General features: G+C 33.2%; 2 pseudogenes; one reads left to right on the top strand and one right to left on the bottom strand.

Annotated features, from left to right (window-relative positions):
• Nucleotides 1-6,501: 6,501 nt before the first annotated feature.
• Nucleotides 6,502-7,434, top strand: LOC139040943 (olfactory receptor 5W2-like; annotated as a pseudogene).
• A 7,233-nt stretch (nt 7,435-14,667) lies between these two features.
• LOC139040528 (olfactory receptor 8U9-like) lies at nt 14,668-17,747 on the bottom strand (annotated as a pseudogene).
• Nucleotides 17,748-24,843: the final 7,096 nt, after the last annotated feature.

Here is a 24,843-nt window from a genome sequence, read left to right on the forward strand (position 1 = left end):
GTTTTCTTGTCTTATGAAGTGATCCAAATCTGAATTCCTCAAGTATGGATGCCATTAGTAGTTCCTTCTATTTGAGACTGTTATAGATTTCTATTAAATTTTAAATGATGTATATGAGAGTTCTAAAATGTGTCCCAGAGGCTCCTCTGCATTCCAGAAACACTCTCTACTAGACTTATTGCATAGAAACAATCAAATGTTACCTTTGTGTTCAAGAACAATCACCCCAACAAGTAGGGAAACTCCATTTTGCCTGTTGACTAAGTAGCATGAGTGTCTCAAGGTGACCAAGTAGCAGTCTTGCCATCTGGTTCAATGGAACCATTTATGTGTTCCCTGTTGTAAGAATTACTTTTTCTTTTCTTTCTTTTCATTCTTTCTCTCTTCTTTCCTTCCTTCCTCACTTCCTCCCTTCCTTCCTCCCTCCCTTTCTTTCTTTCTTTCTTTCTTTTTTGTGGAACAAAGACCAGCAAAATTTTTGTTAGTGAAACATTAAGAATAATAGTGAGAGATGCTACCTCCTTTTCCACCCTTTGATTCCCTGACTTGAAATCCTGGATATGGGGAAAAAATTCTTCACAGATATAATACTGGTTTAAAGCATGTACTGCACTCTGGAGAACATGATCCCAGCCCCAGAAATTGACAGCACCTAACTGGTGGCAGAATGGAGTCTTCAAAAAGTCTTTAAAATATTCAATCAAGTCACATCCTTTAGGATGATGGGCAATGATGTAAGACTAATGAATTTTTAAGCATAAGCACATTGTCACATTTCCTTTTCTGTGCAATGAGCTACCTGGTTTGAAGCAATGCTATGTGAAAGAATATGATGATGAATAAAGAATTCTATGACAGTAATTTTGACAAAAGAATTTTTGGCAAGAATGATAATGCATATCAAGAGAAAGCCATCTTCTAGTGAGAACAAAGTACTTATTCTTCCAGATAAATGAAGCCCAATGTAATCTATCTGTGAGAGGCTGGCTGGACCTGTAGGGAATATGCCATGTATGTGTGATGTTTGTATCCAGTATTGGCAGGTTTGGCACTGCAGATTGGCTGTGACCAGATCAGCCTTGGTGAGTGAAAGGCCATGTTACTGAGTCCATGCACATTCTCCATTCCTCCTACTGTTGTCATTTTAGCCTCATTGCAAAAGCTGGAAGTGTGTCCCTCTTTTTCAATTCTCTGAAGGGTTTAGGCAAGATTGATGCTACTCATTTATCACTTTCATGAAGCAATTTTCTAGTAAAACTATGAAGCTATCTGAATCTGGGTTTTCTTAATGGTCAGATTTTTTTGTTTATTTTAAATAACAGCTTAATGATGTTAGGAATGGAATTAGAAACATGAGTGGAGGCAAAGGAGAAATTTCTTAAGATAAGAGCAAATTTAAGAAAATCATGAAAATATGTGAAACTACATAACAAAATTGGAGAACAGTGAATGGCCTTTCTTTGGACTCGTATATAGGGTACATCAATGAGATTAGTAAGAGAAAGTGCTGTCCTGATAATTTTCACGTGTTTATATAAATAATATATTTTTATATATTTCAAATATGCATACATATGTGCATTTCTAAAAAGGAAAAATAAATTTCCTATAACCAAAATTTTTAGCTCTTGTAAGCACAATTGATTTCAGATGCTTATTTCTGAATCTGTTAGCCCGTCATACATTGCTTTTGGGATTCCTTCCCAGCCTTTCAGTACTAGAAATATTCTTGTGAATTGCCCAGATCAACTATTTCTGGTAAGGAAACTAAGCAACAGAGATGTTGGGTGAATCAAAGACTTAGAGCTAGTTGGCTAAGAACTGAGTCTAAAAACAGGCTTATTTTCTTTCCACATTGTCCATTTAGAGAACGATATTGGATAATTTGATGAATATGTAACTATTAGTTAATAGAAGGTACTAGTTATTTTCTCTTTCTGCCAAATATTCTTGGTTACACCATCACCACATTAAAAACAATGAAATTATTCTTTACCTCCTGAAATTTCCTTGTGCTCCATTTTCATCCCTCTTTTTTACTCCACTTCAAGCAATCGCTGATGTGGATTTTGTCACTATAGATTTGTTTGCTTTTTATACAATTTTTTACAAGTGGAATCATACAATATATTCTCATATGTGTCTCCTTCCACTTAACATAATTATTTTGAGATTCATGGATATTGTTTCATGTTTCAATACATTATTCCTTACTAGTAATGAGTAGTGTTCCAGTGAATAGATATACCACAATTTGTGTAACCATTCATTTATTGATGGATATTTGAAGTGTTCCCAATTTTTCTGTTATTACAAATAAAACTGTTATAAGCATTCATGTACAAGTCATTATATGAACATATGATTCAAATTATCTTGCGTAAATACTCAAGAATGAAATAGTTGGATCATAGTGCAAGTATGAACATGTAATGTTACACATTAACATCCTTTAAGACTGTCAAATTGTTTTATAAAGTGTTTTTCAAAGCATTTTACACACCCAATAGTAGTGCATGTGAGTTTGGGTTCCACAAATTCTTCTTTAAGAAGCAGTTTTTTTTAATTATTTTTGGCCATCTAATATGTGTGTCATAATTTCTCACTGTTGGTTTAATTCACATTTACCTACTAATTAATGATGCTAAGCACATTCTTAAGCATAAATTGACATTTATATATCTTTTTTGGTGAGGTATTTTTTCAAATAATTTCCCCATTTTTATTGAGTTGTATGTTATCTTATTTTGATAAGATTCTTTTTATTTTCTAGTGATACATTTTTTGTTAGATATATGGTTTGCAAATATTTTCGTTGGTCTATCTATCTATTTAACAATCTACCTACCTACCTATCTATCATCTACCTATATTACATAATAGTACATAATAGTAATATTAAATTATTCCACAAAAGTATATAACAATAATAATAAATGATTCCTGAAAAGAATTATCTCATTATATTCTGTTATCTTTTGCTATATAAACACTGTCTTAAAACTACATGGTTTAAAATAATGACCACTGGGTTATATTCTCTTCTTCTTCATGTTGACTAAGGTCACATGGTACTCAGCTAGATGTTGGGCTAGGTTATATGGTCTCTCATAACTGGCACCAAGATGATAATGGCTAGAAAGATGGTCTCAACTGGACCCCTTCTCACTCCATGTAGTCTCAGAGCCTGTCACATAGTTTTTCCAGAAGGTTAGCTGGACTTTTTACATGGCAGCTCATGACTTTCAGGGACTATCTTCTTAAAGGCCAGACTCAGAAGTGATATACAATTTTTCTCCCAGTTTCTGTTGGTCTAAGCAGTTAAAGAACAACAAAAATTCAAAAGGATAATAAATAGGCACTCTGTCTCTAAGAAAAGTGCATATAGATGTGTACAGCCATCTTTAATCTGCCCAAACTATCATCAACCATTGTAGGACTCCAAATTTCATATTCCAGATTCTTTTATGAATACATTTTAACATTTTAATTAAATTGATGAGTATGTGATCTCTTTTTATTTTTGCTGTGGACATACTTAGTAAAGCCTTTGAATGAAGCAAGACTTGAACAGCATACTTATAGAAACAAGAGTGACAGATATTTCAATCTCAGGTCACTGTGAAAACATTAGCACTGGGACCTTTGGAAGTAGTCAAATCACACTATATATCAAGATGGTAGACCAAGGTTCAAGAAGTATGGACAATAATATTGCTGTCTCTTGGAAAGTATTTAGAGAGGACATGAAAGTGAAATTTCCAGTATTTCTCAATTTGCAAATTACTAGTAAGGATAATTACACACTAAAGTTATTTGTAGAAAAACAGTGTAACTTAGCAATTTTAGAAAAAGTGTTATCCATGAAAACATATTTTAGTGAATCATACTTGTGCATATGAGCTATATTTGTAGAAAGAAATCCCCAAATCCAGTCTATTTCTACTCTTTGTTCATCACCCTTCACTTATAATAGTCTGAAGTACTTAACAATAAATATTTAGAAAGCAATTACCCTTACAAAACCCTGTTTTAGGGACTTGAGCGAATACAAAAAATAAACATTGATCTTATTCCTAAAGCCTTAAGTGTGGTAAAGAAATTCTTATATGAATAAAGTAAATATAATTTGAAATAGAGAGTACTAAATGTGGAGAATGTGATGGAGTCATAAAATCAATGAAATGTATGTGAATGACATGTGGTCAGGGGATGAGAGTAAGAAAATGCTTGGTAATTAAGGTGGCCTTGAAAGTTAGCATTAATAGAACGTTTATAGTATTATTATTCATAATAGCCAAAAAGGATAAACAGTCCAAATATTCAATTGATAAATGGGTTACCAAAATGTGTTATATCTATACATGAAATATTATTCAGCCATAATGATAAAAAAATTCTAACACTAGCAAACACACGATAAAGCTTGAAAAAATACTGAGGGACAGAAGTTTGACACACAAAAGAATACATATTGTATGATTCTGTTTACATGAGAAGTACAGAATAGGCAAGCACATAGAATTAGAAAGTAGAATAGTGGCTGCCAGAAGCTGGGCAGAGGGGATAAAGAGAAGTAACCTCTAATAGACACGGGTTCCTTATAGGACTGATGAAAAATGTTCTGGAATTAGATAGTGGTGATGGCAATAGAACCTTGGAATATAATGAAACCCAATGAAGTATACACATTTAAGGGGTGAATTTATAGTATATGAATTATATTTCAAAAGATACCCCTGAAGTTTAATAATATTCATAAACATGGTCATAAAGAAGAAAGTTTCAAAAATGGAACAAACAAAATCAACAATAGAAAGGAGTTGGAAATGATTAAGTAAGGCTCTATTTGAGTTTCATTGGATGTCTGCTTTGACTAGAGAAGGAAGTAGCTGTGAAGCAATCATAAAAATGATTTGAGGTTTTCTTCCTAACATAGACCAGTTAGGTGACAATAGTGAGGCAGTAAAGCTCACTCTTTACTAAAGTTGTCACTATATTCAGGGGGGAATATACAGAACCAGAAATATAATCAATGACATATTTACATAACACCAAAGCCTAAGGGCAATATCTTCAGAGATTTAAGTCCCAAATGCACCTGGTAAAATGAAATGCCATCTGCTTACTGTTTAGCTACTGAAGACCTGTTCATCTCAGGTAGGTTCACAAGTGTCCAAATTTAAAGCATATAAGGGGAAAAAATTACCTTTTTGGAAAATAAATGAGAGATTTGTAAATGAATCATTTTATGCCTGCTTACTCAATTTAATAAAAGTGCAATTTAATGGCCACAAATGATATTTTCTTCTCAGAACTGAAATAATTTGACTGAAACTATTAATATTCACAGAATAACATTTTAATCATTTTGTTTTTTTCTGGGTTTACTGGAAAGCCTTTATGCCTTTTAGCACTGGGAAGTGTATACATGTATTTAAGGATTTTTCTTGTTTTATTTCAAAAGTAATTGAGGCAACACACTACAAAAAACAACATGTGCAAATAACACCATGTGGACCATATGCCATATTTACTTAAGTCTAAAACAGTATATCCATCACCCATGTTCCAATTCTCACATGTCAACAAAGACATAGATTCATGCAAACACATGACACAACATACACACAGAAACACACACATGCACAAGGAAGAGAAGCCTATATATCTCAAAAGTGTTTATTGTCTCTCATACTCTTTCCATTTTGTAATATAAAATACTATTTGGAATCCAAAGAGATGCAAATTAATGTGTTAAATTCTGTTGCTTCAACTTCTTTTTAGCATACTTCTTTGACTGGTCAAGAGACTCATCCTTTGGCGCCAGACCACTCCACACATACGTAGTGAGTTGTGGCAAAGTAATAGTACATTTCTAGAGATAAAGTCAATAATGTTTATTTCATGTCTCACAAAATACTAAACACAACATAGATCAAGACCAGAAAAATAATTCTTTTCATGATTATTAGATAGTTATGTTCATTGTTTCTAGAATTAACACAAAACCTTTTAAATCAATCCTGCTTCTGAAGAACATAACAATGGTAATCATTTTTTTGTGTCCATGTGAATATTTTCAAGCATAGAAAATGCTTAGCCCTATATCCTAAAACATGTTCTAACATTTGCATTTCTTCCATATCACTTTGAAGCCATAATGAGATATAAAATCATCCAAATCTCTTTTTTGAGATAAAGAAGGTAATGCTCAGAGAAATTAAAGAGCTTGTGGAAGTCACATACTTCATGAAAGACATCTAGATTTAGAGCAAATTTTCGCAACTCCTTATTCCAGATACTTTTTATTATTGTCTTATAGACTGTAATGCCTCTTTAAAGTGACACATGACTGACTAATTTTCAAGTATAAAAAGACAATTGAAGAAAGAACTTATGTTCTGCCTCATAGACATTTGTGGATGTCCGGAAGAGTTAAACATGCACCTATACTTTTCTTGATCATTTTCTCAAAACTTTAGACAAGAACAAAGAAGAATGAATAAAGGAAATTGCTCTTCCTTGGCTGACTTCATTTTCTTGGGAATTACCGATAACCCTGGGGTGAAAGTGACCCTATTTACCATATTTCTTGATTTTTATCTTATTAATCTTCTGGCAAATCTTGGAATGATCATTTTAGTTAGAATAAATTCCCAGCTGCACACACCAATGTACTTTTTCCTCAGCCACCTTTCTTTCTGTGACCTCTGCTATTCCAAAGCAATTGGGCTCAAGATGCTAGTGGACCTCTTTGCCAAGAACAAATCAATCCCCTTCTATCACTGTGCTCTGCAATTCTTGATCTTCTGTGTCTTTGCAGATTCTGAGTGTCTACTGCTGGCAGTGATGTCCTTTGATTGGTACAAGGCCATTAGCAACCCCTTACTCTATACAGTCAACATGTCCAGCAGGGTGTGCTACCTGTTCATGGCCAGGGTTTATCTGGTGGGAACGGCAGATTCTTTGATACACACAACATTAACATTCTGCTTATGATTCTGTGGGTCAGATGAGACTAATCATTTCTTCTGTGATTTACCACCGCTTTTCATCCTTTCCTGCTCTGATATAAAGGTTAATGAGTTGGTACTATTCACCATTTTTGGCTTCATAAAACTGAGTACCATTTCAGGAGTTCTTATCTCTTATTGCTATATTATCCTGTCGGTCTTAAAGATCTGCTTTGCTGAGGGTAGGTTCAAAGCTTTCTCCACCTGCATCTCCCACATAACTGCTGTGCCAATTTTCCAGGGAACTATGCTCTTCATGTATTTCAGGCTGAGCTCTTCCTACGCCCTAGATGAAGACAAAATGTCATCATTGTTTTACACCCTTGTGATTCCTATGTTAAATCCTCTGATTTATAGCCTACAGAACAAAGACTTGAAAAAGGCCTTGCAAAGACTGGAAACTAAAAGATACTTTTAAATATTTATATTACACACAGACATAAACATATATTGTGGTTGTTGTTTTTATAAAATTATATGGCATGATACAAGGGAAACAAAGTTGTCTCGAATATTTTGGTTTAACAAAATGAGTATTTCTGTTAAAGCTCAAACATAATAATATCCAGTTTCCCAAACGTGTCATATTTTGTGATATGTCTAGAATTTATGTGTGGTGCTTCCTCCTTTTCAAAATTTTCCCTGACTTCTAATTTTGCCAAATAATTATTTATTTACTTTATTGTTCAAACATTAATTTTATTACACTAAAATTAATTGTTTATTTACTAAGCGAACTTTGAATTTTTATGTGCTTTGTATTCTGCGGTAAATCATATAGTTTCTATACCAATGAATCCTATAATCAAGTGGAAACAATTGACATTAATTGATAAGCACTCAAATAATTCATAATAAGCCTTCAAATAATATGGATTAAAAACTGGGGGCTTTATATCCCAAGAAAAATGTCTAAACCTAATTTAAAAAAGGCTTTGTTGGATGGAGATATTGAGTCTCAGATCTAAAAAGATACAAGTTGTGAGAGGAAAAGACAGTAAGCAGGGGATCTGACAATTAGGCCTCAAGGTAAATGAGTCCATGACTCTTTAGATGTAAAGAAGTCACGATTGCTATAACATGAATGAATCTTGAAGGCATAATGCTAAGTTAAACAAGTCAGACAAAGAAGACAAAGATTCATGATCTCATTTATATGAGGAATATAAAAAAGTTGAATTCATAGAAACAGAAAGTAGATTCATCGTTGACAGGGGCTGGAGTTTGGGGGAAATGGGGAGATATTGTTCACATGGTACAAATTTTCTGTTATAAAATGAATACGTTCCAGGGATCTAATGTACAGATTGGCAACTATAGTTAAAAATAATTATTGTATAGCTGAAATTTGCTAAGAGGGTAGGTCTTAAATGTTCTCAACACAACAGAAAACTGGTAAATATGTGAAGTAATAGATTTCTTTATTAATCTATAGTGGTAATCACTTCATAAGTTATACGTATATTGAAACACCGTTTGTACACCTTAAACATACCCGATGTTATTTGTCAATTTTATCTCAATAAAGCTAGGAATAAAGAAGAGGAAAATAATTCCAATTGGTTTGGTTACAAAGAGCCATGAATGGGCCTAGGTAAAGTACATCATTGTGCTGTAATTATCAACAATCTACTGCTTCAACAACCTTCCAGGAAAATTTCCTTCCCTTCTTTCCCCTTTTCAGCTCTGATTAAACATCTTGTTTTGTATTTCACATACAACAATCTCCTTTAAGCATTGTTTTAATATCACCAGGTTTGTTAACTCACTGCCTCCAATATGAAGTTTAGAGTATTCTTTTCTAAGGACAGAGTTTTCTATCCATCATCCAAAGCACTGCATAGAGTCTAGGACACAAAATGGGAAAACAAACAAATAAATAAAAAATTAAAAACACCAAAGAACATTTTTGTGTGCCTATTAGAGGTTGGTAACACAATAAAATCAGAGTATGGCATGTGGCTTATATATTTACACAAACACACACACACATATATATATAATAACTTTTAAGAAAGTGCATAAATGTTATGGATACTAAGGTGTATAATGACTGCATATTAATCACACTAAAATTAAAGAGCATTTGTCTTCGTGCATTCCTATTTGTCTATTTCATCTGTCTCTGCTGTAGTTTCTGATGGTTAAAGCACTGAATCAACTTGTTGAGACAACATGGATATGGCCACATATTTGAAGGACCATATAAAACTCAAGGACACTCTTAATTATCCATTACAATTGTTGAAATCAAAAGCCACCGAAAGTCTTAGATTTTCTAGCTGAAATTTTAAAATGCCTTTGTGAGAAAATATTTCAGAATGGAAGTAAAACTCAAGAAGATCCTCTGACTTTCAAGACAGCATTTGTGGGACACTGTTGACATACATAAATCAAATGAAAACATTATTGTTTCCCCTATAGGAATCAGTCCTCCTTTGCAGATAAAACCTTTGTTCTTGAAAGAACCCAGATTAACATGAGGGTAAAACAGAATGCAGATATCTAGAGAAGAGGGAAAAAACCTAGGAACAATATTTTTTTTGATAAAAGGCTTTAAGTGTTTCCACCTGTACCATATTTTCCCGAATAATACATATTATTTGGGAAATGTTACTTATGAGCACCGACATGGTAGAAAACATTTTTGAAATATGTTGCCCAAGAAAAAAATAGTGTCAGTGGATTGCTTCAAGAGAAGAGAGTGGCAGGGCAAGGAATAACAGCTGCAAAGAAAGACTCTATGGAGGGAACATGGCTGCTGTTTTGAGCACCATGGAGGCTGGAGCTGACAAAGGGGTAGAGGAGTGGGCCATGAAGTCCTAGAGTTAACCTCAGCCACATCATTCAGAGCTTAGTGGATCATTGTTAAGCTCTTGGGCTTTTACTTTGAATAAAATGGCATGCACTAGAAGGTTTCTAGAATAAAAGTTCATTTTTCTCCACTTTTGATTCAATTGTCTTGTTTTAATTTTTAAGATTTTAGTACCCTTCTGAAATCAAAACTGCACCGCAAAGTCTATTCAAAAAATGATTGACTTCTGTACCTATCAGCACCCACTTCATTTTCTTGCTTTCCTATAGGTAACCCTTTTTATTCATTTTGACTTTTTTTCAATTTTTTAATCAAATATAACAAGATACACATATATATCTATAATTGTTTCATTTTCTTTCCCTATGTAAAGCATGCATTTATCTTTTCAATTTTATGTTGATTTTTTCTTTTTAATATCATATTATGATGATCTCTGTATAGCATAGAAATCTTCCTCATTTCTAGAACAACTGTCACTATTACAAATATTTGGTGCCAATCTGTGTCTAATCTACATAATATTCCAATGAATAAACTTGCACATGTATTTGGTATTTGTGTCAATATATATTTGGGACACTTTCTTAGAAGTGGGATTACTAGTTGCTGCAGTTTTGCTAGATATTGACAAATATCTCTCCATAGAAGTTCTATAACATTTCATGACCATCGATATTATATTATAGTCCCTATTTCTCTTCACTTAGTCAAATTTTAGCATTTTGAAATCTTCATAAGTGATAAAAGGTATTTCTCATGAGTTTAAATTGAAAAAGACTCAGCTAGCTGGTATTCTGACTCTCCATTTACATAAAAATTTGATTACTTTTCAAATTTGACAGTTTTTACATCTAAACCTCTACAATAAAATGATTACCAATTTTTGGTAGAATGATGATTTTAACAATTTTGGGTTGAATCAAACCATCAATAAGGTGAAGGCTCATGGAAATCATTGGAAAACTCTCATTTAGAAATAAGAAAACTGACTCTCTAAAGAGGCCCAGAGAATTTAGATCACATAAGCAGGACTTGAGGTCCAAAATGGATATTCTGAATGTTTTCACCATTCCACAGAACTTCTGAAAATAATTTTATGCTATCAAAATGTTTGCAAAATAAGAATTAAACAAATTAAAGGAGGTTTTGTCAGTTTATATTTTACACTAATTGGAATTATGTCTTCAAGCAAAGGCTATACTGTAAAACATTTTGGAAATTTATTTTGGCATTGAATCTTTTTGTAGATTATCACCATGGGCTTATAATACCGTGGAATACATTTCAGAAAATCTGTTCTAGGAGTATGTAACATCGGTGATGCTGGCACAGTAGAATTTGGCTGCATTTGAAACAAAAGTGGCCAGAAATAAGACTGGTGGTGGTTGTGATTTAAGCATCTTCTGATATGGCCAGAGTTTACTTCAGGCACCATAAAAATTACTACAACAAACATATAGTCTCATTTTTCTCTCTCATTCCTTTAAAGTATCTAATTCCAAATGGGAAACAATTAAATTGAACCTGTAAGAGCCAGGTTCATTCTCCTCTCTCAGTAGTATTAAATCCTTAAGAAGAGACTTTGATACGTTTCGATACCTTGGCTGTAATATTGTGGCCGATCATAAAGTTATTCACAAAGATGCCATCATTTTAAGAATGATTATATAAAATTGAGATTTAAAGTTTCCTAAAAAGGTATGGTATATTATTTTAGTTTTTAACAGGTGAAAAATATAATCTTAGTAATAAGTCCTTTATCAAGCAAAGGCCAATTTCGTTAAAATAAGCTTTATTCAAGATGGATGTATGGTTTTATTTATTTTCTTAAAGAAAGATATGTTGCTTATAAGTATTTGTGAGAAGTTATAGCTTTTTAAAGTTACAAAAAATTTAGAACTTCAACAACGAAACAAGAATTGTGTTAAAAGATACTGTTGAAACAAATATTAAATTAAAATTAAACAAAAAATGCTAAAGGGCTTATTTTTAACTTTTTTTTTTTTTTTTGGTTTGTTCCTGAGCTAACATCTGTTGCCAATCTTCCTCTATTTTGTAAATGGGATGCTGCCACAGCATGGCTCAATGAGCCATATGTAGGTCCACACACAGGATCCAAACCTGTGAACCCCAGACAGACAAAGTGGAGCGAGCAAACTTCAAAACTATACCTCCTGGCCAGTCCCTATTTTAACTTTTTATTTTGATATTATTTCAGGATTACAGAAAAAATGCTTACACTTTACAAAGAATTTCTGCACGTCCCTCACCTTGATTTCCCAAATGTTAAGATTCTACCACATTTTTTCTTGAAGCATTTGATAATCAGTTGAAGAGATGATGCCACTTTACTTGTATAGACTTATGAGTATATTTACTAAAAGTAACGACATTCTCTTAAATGACCATGGCACTGTTATAAAGATCAGTAAAATAACAGTGATATTGCATTATTATCTAATCTACAGACCTTATTCTGCTCTGAAGGTTGTGTCTCACTTGTTAAAATTTGAGTTGCTCTTTTAGTCTTTTTTTTTTTTCAAAGATTGGCACCTGGGCTAACAACTGTTGCCAATCTTTTTTTTTTCTGCTTTATCTCCCCCAACCTCCCCTGTACACAGTTGTATATCTTAGTTGCATGTCCCTCTAGTTGTGGGATGTGGGACGCCGCCTCAACGTGGCCTGACGTGTGGTGCCATATCCGCACCCAGGATCCGAACCCTGGGCCGTTGCAGCGGAGCGCTCGAACTTAACCACTCGGCCACGGAGCCGGCCCGTCTTTTAGTTTTTTTAAGTGGTGTTTTCCACCAGTGTTGATGCCAATGTCGCTGTCAGGTCATCAGAACCAATAATTCTTTTCAGATTCATCTTAGTGGTAGTGTGTGTATGTGTGTGTGTGTGTGTGTGTATGTGTGTATTTTATAGACAATGTTAGTTACTTGAAGCTGCTTTATAGATCTAAAATAGATATGGTTGTTACCAGTAAAGGTTCATGAATTGGAACATTCGAGTTAAAGCTCTATGAAAAAAAGGATTGATTTTAAATGATCTATGAAAAAAAAATTTAACCTACTATTTGTGATTGAATTTACTTCATTCTCAAGACTTTCAATATTAGTGGGAGTTATAGTTTTAATAATAGAAAATAAAATTAGAAAATTAATGTGTTCTCTGCATCAATATTAACATTTTAATGTTATAACATTAGAAAGCATGTTACTAATGGAATCTTAATCAAGAAAATTTAAATCCTGTGTTTTAGTGTTGTTTCTTCCCTTTTTTTTTTTTTTGCATCCCAACTGTAAGGGCTTCCAGTTAGACCACAGGTCACTTGTTTTGTAGTAGAATACACCTTTTCCATAATTCTCTTCAAAGCATTTTTGACTTACTCATTCCTCAGGCTGTATATTAAAGGATTTAGCATGAGAATTACCACAATATAGAAAACAGAAGCAATTTTTTCAGTATCCAGAGAATGCCTTGTTTTGGAGTGCATATACATGAAAATGATTGTACCATAGAATATAGTAATGGAAGTCACATAGGAAGCACAAGTAGAAAATGCCTTTTGTCTGCTTTCAGCTGAATTAATCCTCAAACCATTCTCTGTGTAGTTGAAAATTGTAAAATTATTCCATTTATTTGAAACACATACATACATATCTATACCTTTATCAAAGTTATCAGCTGTGTATAGTAATTGTCATTTATAAATTGTGCTCTCAAGTTCATCATAGAGTTGAGAATAAAACTGAGGTCTTTAGGCTTACAAAAGAAACGGAGGGGATATGCAAATACCTACCACTGTCTGTTATCCTTTTACATGTTTAATCCTAAAAAACATCCCAAATTGAGTAACATTGTCCTCATTTAACTGATAAACTAATGAGAGCTCACGCATAGTTCAATGCCATATTTAGGAACTGAGCACATTTTTTGACTAAAAGGCATATGTACTTTTCACTAGGCCACATTACCTCCTAAGTTCACTATGTCTTAAGCTGTGCCTTAATCAATAATGACCAACTTACCCAAGGTTTGCCTAGTGTAACTGCATATAATCCTTGTTACTGGCAAAAAGATCTTTCATGGTTGAATTATTTTGAGTACATTTGTTTCCATTGTATGAAGTCCCATGGGATTCGATCTCTGAATTAATTTTAATTAGATAACCTGAAAAAATATAATGAGGTCTCATAGGCATAAAGAAAAGCAGTTAACTTAAAGAGTTAGTCTTTCCAGAGCAAACCAGACATCCAGGCCAGTAGAAGGCCAGGTTAAATCCATGACATAGGTAAAGTGGAGATGTAGTACAATTCTCATAAATAAAGACAATTTGTTAAATGTGAATACGGAACAGTTTTATACTGTAATGATTTTTTTCAAGAAATTAACAAATCCAGAAGCAAGTATTTAAACTATGCATCTTTATTTTTCATATGAGATATTGTTAATGATGCCAGAGAATCTAGAACTGGGGATTTTGGAGGAGTGGAGAGTCTGAACTTTTGTCCATTTTCTCCTTGTAACTAGTTATAAATCGAGATACTGGCTTTTGATTCAATTCTCCATTTGAGAAATGGAAAAATTGATATAAATTCTTAGGGACCGGAGAATTAATTATTTTTAATACATTTCCATTTGAAAAATGAAAGAATGGATATAAATTTTTACAGTTACTTTTACACCTGAAATCTCATTCTAACTGAAAATCAGTAGAAAATTTCATTATACAGTGAACAGATATATAGAAATCACATATTAAGACTTCTGATAGTTTTTTGAGGAAAGAAAGTCCGACCATGGAGAAAATTCCGTTTTCATTTATTCAAGTCACTTACTTAATTTCATGAACACAACAGCCTGGTTTCTATAGATGAGTTTTTCCAGGGCCTCTTTCACCTCCTTGTTCCTCAGGCTGTAGATTGAGAGGTTCAACACGGGAATGATCACCGTGTAGAAGACTGAGGCTGTTTTGTCTGTGTCAATGGAAAGGTAAGAGCTTGGCTGTAAATACATAAAGATCAGGGTCCTATAGAATATGGTGACTGCTAGCATGTGGGAGACACACATGGAGAAAGCCTTGCACCCGCCTTCAGCTGAGTGCCTCTTCAGGATGGCAGAAATAATGTACACGTAGAAGACAAAGACAACCAGAAGGGAAGAAATGAACATTATATCATCACAAGCAAAGATGCACAACTGTTTGCATCAAGTGTCTGAGCAAGTTAGCCTCAAAAGAGGCATGTCATCACAATTGAAATGATTAATGATATTGAAGTGACAATAAGAGAGGTGAAAGGTGGGGATGGCATGAAATAGTGTAACCAGGAAGCTATAGCTGTAGGGAACAGCCACAAGATGAAGCAGATTCCTGGGGACATTACAATTACATAGAGCAGAAGGCTGCAGATGGCCACATATCAGTCATAGGCCACGGAAGCCAGGAGCAAGCACTTTGCCATCAAGAAGGCCAGGAGACAGCCCAATTGAGCAGCACATGCATTAAAGATTTCATTTTGTTTGTAGCAGAAATTCCCAAGCATTTTGGGTGTAATGACAGATGAGTAACAAACTGACAAAAGCCAAGTTGCTTAGAAAGAAGTACGTTGGTGTGTTGAGTCGTTCATCTGTTCTAACGACTAGGATCAAACCTAGACTGCCTACTATTATGAAGATGTAGATGAATAAGACTATCACAAAGAGAGGTATCTTCAATTCCTTTTTATCTGTGAGGTCAACAAGAATATATTATGGGGGTGCAATTTACCTGACCATGTCTCTTCAAGGCATCTGCATGAGGAAGAAGAGAAAAGTGTTAAGTTCAAGTTTCTATTCCTATAAGTAGTGTTTTTATACTTTCATATCTTGTAAAGAGGTTTTATTCCTAATATAGAGATAATTAGCGTAATTCTAGTAATAAGAGGGAGAGCAGAAAGAGGTATATGTGGGAAAGGCATATTTCTCTACTCTCAAACCCATTGAACACACAAAGATGGGAGCTATGGAACACTCCACATTGCCTTGGTGTCTGTACAAAGGCCGTGTGCAATAAGCTACTTAAAACTATAACCTGACAAGTTAAAGTGTTTAAGCTATTGTTTTTATTGAAAAGACATTAACATTAATAACAAAAGAAAATAGATCTTCTGCAATGGCATCACTTTGACAGATTTGTCGTTGGACCTGTGCAGACACAGCTCCACATTGTCCTAATGGTGGCAGAAATATAGTTTTGTATTTTCTATTTTACTTTAATAATTTCTCACTTAATGGTCACTATAGGTTGCAAAATAATCTTCATAGTTATGTTCATAATGCAAAAACTGAAAATAGGTAAGTAAGGAAGGTATAACAATATGTTTATTTACCTCGTTTAATCTCACTAAACCTTTATGTAAAAAATATATTATTTGCCTACTTTACAGGTGAAGAATAAGACACTAAAAAAGGAACATCCAAAACAAAATCAAATGAGTGGTTTGAGTAGAGTGAGTCGAGTTTCAGATCCATGTTTCTGACTCAGGAGTCCACACCTCATCCTTATGCTCTCAATATAGCATATCTTATTTATTCTGTTGTTAGAAACAAATTATTTCCAGATTTTGCTGGCTGTAATGTTGCACATGTTTATCTCTAAAATATGAACTTACACGATCAAAGAGAATGAATCCCCATATAATTTTACAATATGTTGTCATTTATAATAAAACTGACATTTTCTTTCCAAAAGATTTGGAAATTTGTCTCATTAAAAGACAATTTATGTCTCTTTCAACATTTTTTACCTTTTATTAAAGAAACATAGATTTGAATTAGATTTTATGTATTAATTTTTGTATTCCTACTTTAGTTTAAGTTGGATATGTTTCTAATTATTTTTTGTATTCATTTTCATAGCTCTTCATAATTGAATTATTGAATATTTAAATTATATTTATTTTAGGAAAGTGTAAAAATTATGGAACTGTGTTATTACTATTAATGTCAAATGTCATATTTTTTGTCTACTCCTGTTCCTTTTTTCTCTCTTTCTTTCTCTCTCTCTCACACACATCTTTATACTTGAACAATGAAAAAATTTTCTCGGAAAACTTATACAAATTGCTGTATACAGTCTGGAAATTACACTGAGAATAAAATACAAATAAAATAAGAATCTGTTTTTATTCAAATTTTCTTCAGAACTTACTAGTGGCTCTTTTGCACTTATGACTATTGTTTAATTTATCAAAAACACATTTAGTTATTTTCCGTTTGTTTCAATCAGTATGTTTATTGAGAAACACTATGTGGTAAGTAATAACTTTCAAGGAATACTTATTCACTTTAATTTTATTCTAAATAAATTATATATTCCTTTTTGAAATTCTAATACAGATGGAGTTTTAATGTCTAATTACAGCAACATGGACGTTAAGATAAATAAGACCTAGTTATCCATCCTTTCCAAAACACAAAACTCTGATATTTGTACATACAAACCATTTTAACTTTTATTAAAAATAGTGTGAATTTTATTTGAAAGCATATGTAACTTTTCACAATCTCATCCATGAATATTTTTCTAATCCCAATTCCATTAAACTTTCCCCACCATCAGTGGACATCCACGGGTCCAATTACTACAATTAGTCCAGGTTTGTCAATAACAAGACGCCCTTCTTTGCACTTATACTTTTGGCTTTGCCATTCTTAGTAACCTTCTCTACAAGAAAAAATGGAAAGTTGAAGGGGAAACTTTATCCTTTAAGGTCTATTGAAATATTTCCTCTCCTGTGAAGAGCTACTTCCCATGTTGAGTTACTATATTTCATATTTGAATTCTAGAATCACTTTAGAATACTTCACTTATATTTCTTCTCACATTTATGACAACCATCTGCTCCCATACCCCTTTCTCTGGTAGACATTAGGCTTTTTATGGTTGAAAGCCATTCTGAAGTAATTTCTTATAAATGTTTGGTAATGGGGAATTAAACATTAATTTTGGATTAGTTAATTTAAGATTAATATCATAATAATGTTATTTGAATATTGCTTCCCCTTATTCTTAAGCTATATCATTTGCTTTGGTGTGCCAAGCAGTGCCATGTTGGCACCCGGGATACAAACTAGCTAGCAAATCTGGGGCCGCCAAAGTGGAATGTGCGCAATTCACCACCATGCCACTGGGCTGGCCCAGGGATTTCCCTCTTGTAACATTAGACTACAATAAAAAAAATCAATGATTTAACATCAGTTAACAAAAGCCTGTATACTAAAAAATGCTGCATAATTTCATTCTGTCCTATTTCTTAGTGGATACATGAGTTCCCATAGCTAATTTCAGGGAAATAAGAATATTCCAAAGGGCTATGGTGGCTTCCTTCTTATTGAAGCATCTGCTTTAGCTGTCCATTCTAAAACTAGGGCCCTTCATCAATAATTCCGTAATAGAGGAACCTACAGACAATGGAAAATATCAACTAAAGGCTTTATCACAATGTTAGCGTAACTGATTTAAAAAAAAGAACATTCTCTGAGATGCCTCGTATTCTTTCTTCACAATTTAGAAGAAAACCTTTTGGATAAATTAATTAGTAAGAGAATTAGTAGGAAACAGTTTGAAACTTTTTTTGGTTAATCTGAGGATAACTTAATTATAATTTTTCCATGTTTATGAGTCTAATTTTATCTTGTAGTTTTGCCTTGTAGGTTTCATTTCTTCTCTAATATCATAATTACTATGAATAAGATTTAGTCCCTCTACTTGAAGAAGTTCTTCAATGCTGGAATACATTAATAAATAAAGTGAACACAGCCATAGAATATTAATATGTTTTTTCATATATCTCTTCTAATTGAGTTCTTTGATTATTTGTCAAGACTCATTCCTAAGGCTAAATGTCAGAAGCACTCATGGAGTTTGTTAAAATATGGATTTATTGGCCTGTATCTAGTGATTCTGATTTGATAAGTCTGAGATATAGTCTAGTTACCTCTATCTGTTAAAAAATGTACAATAGATTTTGGAGTATGCTCAATGACCAAAAACTATCAGAAAACAGAATGATAGTCTTTATGAAAACAATTAAATGTTTTCTTTAATAATATAATGAACTATGTAAGCATGGTCTATTGAATGTCTAATAATGTCACAATACAGTATATTTATTACATACAATAAAGAAGACATACTAGAGTAGGATGATATAAAAATCATTAGATAATCCACTATGTATATGAACCAAAATGAAAGCATATTCTATGCTGATATTCTGAGTCTTTTATTAAAAGTTATATAAATTATATTAATTGGAATAAAAATAATTTCAATCATATTTGGTTATGATTCAGAATACAAATTCATGAGTAGTATATAGTTTTTCAATTAAATATATTAAGAAAGAGTTAGGAAGTTCTATTTTAAATATACTTAGTTTAATTTTACTAGCTTAGCTATAAAAAAGATTTCAGGCATCTGTAATTACAGTTCAAGATGCAGTGATCTGCTACACCCAAACATACCCAGGAAGAAAGAAAAAAGTAAGCTAAAGAATAAGAAAGATCAACTTACTTCTCTCCTCTATATTTTTTGGCTGTGTTCAAACTTATTAAAATTTTCTAGCTTACATCTCTCTTGACTCCTGGAAATACTTCCTTCAAACAAGACAACTGCATATCCTTTTGCAAAGTTAGTGAATAATACTTTGTTTCTGTATTAAGATCATAATTCCAAGACCTTCAGTTTATTTTATAATTCACTGCTTCCCAAATCCTAGCCACTTTTAATAAGCAGGTTCACATACCTGTACACCTATAGGTCAGCCACCCACCCTTTGCTTTCTCTGACCTAATGGCAACCTATCTTAACCTTCTCTTTATTTACTATAGAATTCTAAAATCACATTGATTTAAAGGAATAGCATAAATTTGTCTGAAACATGTTCCTCAACATCTCTTTGCAGTAAATTGCCCCACACTGTATAGCAAGCCACAATTACTATGATTTCTATCATCATAGATTCATTTTACCTGTTTCAGAACTTCATACAAATGAATGATAAAGTATATTTATGTCTGGTTTATTTTTTTCTATTTAATACTATTGAAATTCATCTGTGCTGTTGCATGTATGGGTAGTTCATTCCATTTTACTGTTTGTAGTATTTCATTTTATTTATATACTATAATTCCCCTTTTTATCTGTTGATAAAAGGTTGAAATATTTCCATTTTGTACTATTATGAATAAAGCTATCAGTGTTTTAACATTAATTAACAAGTGGATGTATACTAAAAGACTGCACAATTTCATTGTTCCTGTTTTTAGTGGATTTATGAGTTCCTATATGTGCTTTCAGGAAATAAGATTCCAAAGCACTATGAGGTTCCCGTGTTTACCAGAGCCTCTGCTCTAACTGTCCATTCTTAAACTAGGGGTATTCATCAATAACTTTGTAATAAAATAAAAGAAAGAAGAGACCATGCAAAGTATCAACCAAATGCTTTGTCACAGTGTTAGTGCAACTGATAAAACAAAACTTTTCTCTGGAATGCCTCACATTTCTTCGCCATAAGTTCCGCGGAGTTTAGTAGAAAATCCTTTAGATAATTTAACTAGTAAGGAACAGTGTATTAGACAAAAGTGTCTTTTACTAGTGTGTCTGTACTCACTGATAGATAGACATGAGTGAATACATTCCAGTGAAAGAAAGAGGTTTTATTGATTTTGTGCTCCTCTTCCATGGCAGAGGATTCAACATTACTGACTAGTGTCTTGGTGTGCAGTACAATTCTTTCAACAGAAAGATGACACTCAGTGGCCATAGGGAACTGACAAAGAGTTTTGATGACTTGCCTAAACTCACTCATTTGGTTGTAATGGAACAAGACTCTAGAATGATGGTTCTGTCATTTCAAAGGGCCCCGTTTTCCAATGCAGACTCATCTTCACATCTCTGGATCACTTTACTCTAGCCACTATGGCATTCTAGAAGTTTTTAAAACATGGAAATGATTTTCTAGTCTCAAGGTTTGTGCTCATACCTTAGGTCCTCTCATTACATAGGATTCCCCTTTTTTTTTCGTTTTTTCTATTTTGTGTTCTGCATTACTCTGTTCTAGGCTATTTAATCAAGGGAACCCTGGCCAAGATTCACTAAATTGTGAAATATGCTAACAGTGCATAAGCACATTTTTAGAAACACCTCTCTAGACTTCTGTCCTCTTCATAAATGCACACATAAATATCTTTCCTGTAGCCATCTCATAGAAAATTCTCCCACCCTCCAAGTCATTTCCTTTACTGATTTTTCTGACATAAAATGTAGTAATCTCCATACCCTTAGGATCAGTACCAAATCATTTTATTCTATATTACTGTTAAGAGAAAACATGAATTTCTCTTTATCCCCCTTCTCCATACAATAGCTAGATAAGAAAATTTCTCTTAGAAATTTGTTAAATTCATGTATATCCACAAGGAACATATCTACTGGGTAAATCTACCACATAGTTATCTATTACAGAAACTTCCAACTATTATAACACTGGGCTTCAACATAGTGGGGAGAAGGTCAGAATATTGCATTTCATTTTACATAATGCATAGACACTAAAATTTCACTGGGCATACAATGCGCCAAATACATAAAAATGACAGCCTGATAGCATTCTATGAGTTATGATTAAAATAGAAATTATATAGGCAGCAATTACATTTTTATAGCTATTTACTTATTTATTTATTTTGAGGATACTAGCCCCAAGCTAACATCTGCCACCAATCTTCCTCCTTTCAACGAGGAAGGTTGGCCCTGAGCTAACATCTGTGCCCATCTTCCTATATTTTATATGTGGGACGCCTGCCACAGCCTGGCTTGATAAGTGGTGCACATGTTCGCACCTGTGGATCTGAACCACTGAAACCCGGGCCACCAAAGTGTAGCACGTGACCTTAACCGTTGTGCCACTTGGCTGGCCCCTATGTTTTTAGATATTCAATAATTATTCTATGATTTACAATGACTTTTTTCTTTCCTTAATTAAATTTACAAACAAATCTACCACAAATCATGAAATGTCCCATTTCTGCTTGTGTCTTATTATAAAATGCCATGACTTATGGTCTGATATTAGATGGTGAATTAATAACTGTGGTGCTTAACACAGGAGCATGATTAGTGTTCCTAGACAAAGACATTCATCTCTATAATTAAGTAGTACATATATTTTTTTCCAAAAATTAAATGTGATTGCTTAATAGTTTATGGCCTAAAATATAACATTAATGTAAAAAGTTACATAAACCATGTGTCCATATGCAACTCACAGTTTGTGTTACAATTCTACACCACTTTGCTCCCTTGTAAGAAACAAGATTAGTAGTGCACAGCATCATGAATAAACAGAAGACCTCCCAGAAGATCTTTAAGTCAGTTACACATTTCTCATCATTTATGCTGAAAGATTGCCATCAGGGCATTGCAATTTATCTTAAAATCCCTACCGAGTTATCACGTTGAATTAATTTATGAGAATAAAGTAAGTGCATTATAGTATTTAGAGATTTTTTTCATACTTAACTGATTATGGTAACAATAGAAAAATGAAATCCTTGGTATCCCAAATCTGTCAGTGAAATCTACTTCAATATATATGAAATCAAATTTTAGATCAGAAACAAGTAACTTTCTGAATCCAATTTTCCAATAGAAGTATTACTGAAGATAAAGTAAACCTAGAAATTTGAAAAAGAACAACCTTTTCTCCAAGCAGTGCAAATCATGAGCTTTCAAAGTTTCCCAGCAGTCAGAATTCTCTTTTTTATTTTAGGATTTCTTAATGCCTGGCAGTGTTTTGAGCAGGAATGTGATTCTATGGGAGAGACTCAGGGAGCATTGCAGAGTGTCCTGAGAGAAAGATATCAGGAAAAATGTGTAAGACAGACAATTCAGCAATGCCTGCCACCTCAGTCAACCAGAGGAGTATGCTGATTAGGATTACATTTATGATTAATTTGAGAACAAAAAAACTCTGTGAAAGGTAAATATATATATATGTGTGTTTGTATATATATATATATACAAACACACATATATATAAATAATTTTAAAAAACCATATTTCCACCACAATATCATAATTATACCCATGGAAAGATGCAAGCCTAGAGAGAAAAAATAATAAATTTCCAAAATTTCATTCATGTCATGTGGTTCTATCAGGGGTCAAATTCATGCTTCCTGATGGCTGAATCTGTTCATTTGTCATTCTTCTCCCAAATAAAGAGACTCAGGTGTTTGCACTAAATAAAATACTAGAATAGGCTATATATATTGGTGCACTTTTCAGATGTTTAGTTTTGAATTAAAAGTCCATTTAGTGATAATGAAGAAAAGTTGGGCATGCCATAGTAAGACTCAGACACCAGAATGATTTGATGAATATCAGATTTATTTTCTTGTTGTTTTTAATAAACTAAATTACCTCCTTTGTTCAGACTTTCTTATTTTTTACCCAATGACCTTTTTCTAACCCAGGACCACATCCAGGAGAGAACATGACATTTGGTCCTCATGTTTCCTTAGTCTCCTCTTGGCTGTCACAGTTTCTCAGATTTTTCTTGCTTTTTAATGACGCTGACATTTTTCAGGAGTACTGATCAAGTGTTTTCTAAAATATCCCTCAATTGGGCTTTTTCTGATGTTTTTCTCATGATTAGACTGGGGTATTGAGGGTTGGGGAGGAAAACCATGGATAATAATTCACTTATAAAATTCTACTTTGTTACTCAAATTGTCTGGCTTAGGCCATTGGAAACATGTTCATTCGGCTCATGTGTTATTTTGACATACACTATCACTGTTTCTCTTTCTTTCTTTTTATTCCTTCTTTCTTTGCTTCCTTGCTTCCTTGCTTCTTTCCTTCCTTTCTTTCTTTCTCTCTCTTTTGTCCTTCCTTCCTTCCTCTTCTTTTCCTTTCTTCCTCTCTTTCTTTCTAAGTACTTTCTTAATTTCAGACGCTGTAATATGCTCTTTTCTCATCATATAAATTTCTCACACAGTCCTAGTATCAGTCAAATTTCACAGGAGCCCTGGTTCCTTATACTGAAAAATGTTATAGGATTCTAATATCTGGGCAGCACATGTGCTTGTTACTAGCGAAATGCTCACAAGATTCTAGACCTTCTCAGCTTACAGAGAAATGAAATACACTGCCTATCCTAACTTCTGTGGCTATACATATCTATAACTATTTTTGTTTACAATCCACAGTATCTATAGTATGCTGAGCATGAGTTCATGCTTCTGTATGTGACACTTATCCATTATCATATGGATCATCCTGGTTTCTTTTCTTTGTCTTTTGTAACCTCCTACCCCAACAATGAGAAACCTGCCCCCACTATTTTTCACCCATTTACTTAGTTGCTTAATTCCAGTATACATGTTCCAGAATTGTTAAATCATGTCCACATGGGAACTAACTTTATAACTAGAGTATAGTACCACATGTAGTTACTTTGCCTTTAGTTTTACATACTCCATTCATTTCCATTATTACTAGGTCAGCACCTTTTGTCCCACCCCTTCATGGAAATTGTTTCATGTATTTTTAATACAGTAGATAGTTTTGTCACTTTCTGTGTTCGATTTTAGGGTCCTCTGATCTCTTAAATGATTTATTTTAACATTTTCATTCACTAAGATTTATACTTTCACCTATAAATCTTATGTGTTTTTTGACATATATCACTCCAGATACCTGGAAATATCATTTTCAATCTATCCACCAGTGTACTACTTGGCGAAATTAGTGAATAATACTTTCTTTCTATATTAACCTCATAACCCCAAGGCCTTCAGTTTATTTTTTAAATCACTGCTTCCTAAATTTTCACCCCTTTTATTCCCAAGATTATGACATTCTTGTAAACCTCTAAGTCAGCCACCTAATCTTTGCTTTCTCTGACATAATGGCAGCCTCTCTTAATGCTCTCTTCATTTAACAATAGAGTTCTAAAA

Source organism: Equus asinus, chromosome 17 (genome assembly GCF_041296235.1).
Source record: "Equus asinus isolate D_3611 breed Donkey chromosome 17, EquAss-T2T_v2, whole genome shotgun sequence".
In the NCBI taxonomy this organism is placed as follows: Eukaryota; Metazoa; Chordata; class Mammalia; order Perissodactyla; family Equidae; genus Equus; species Equus asinus.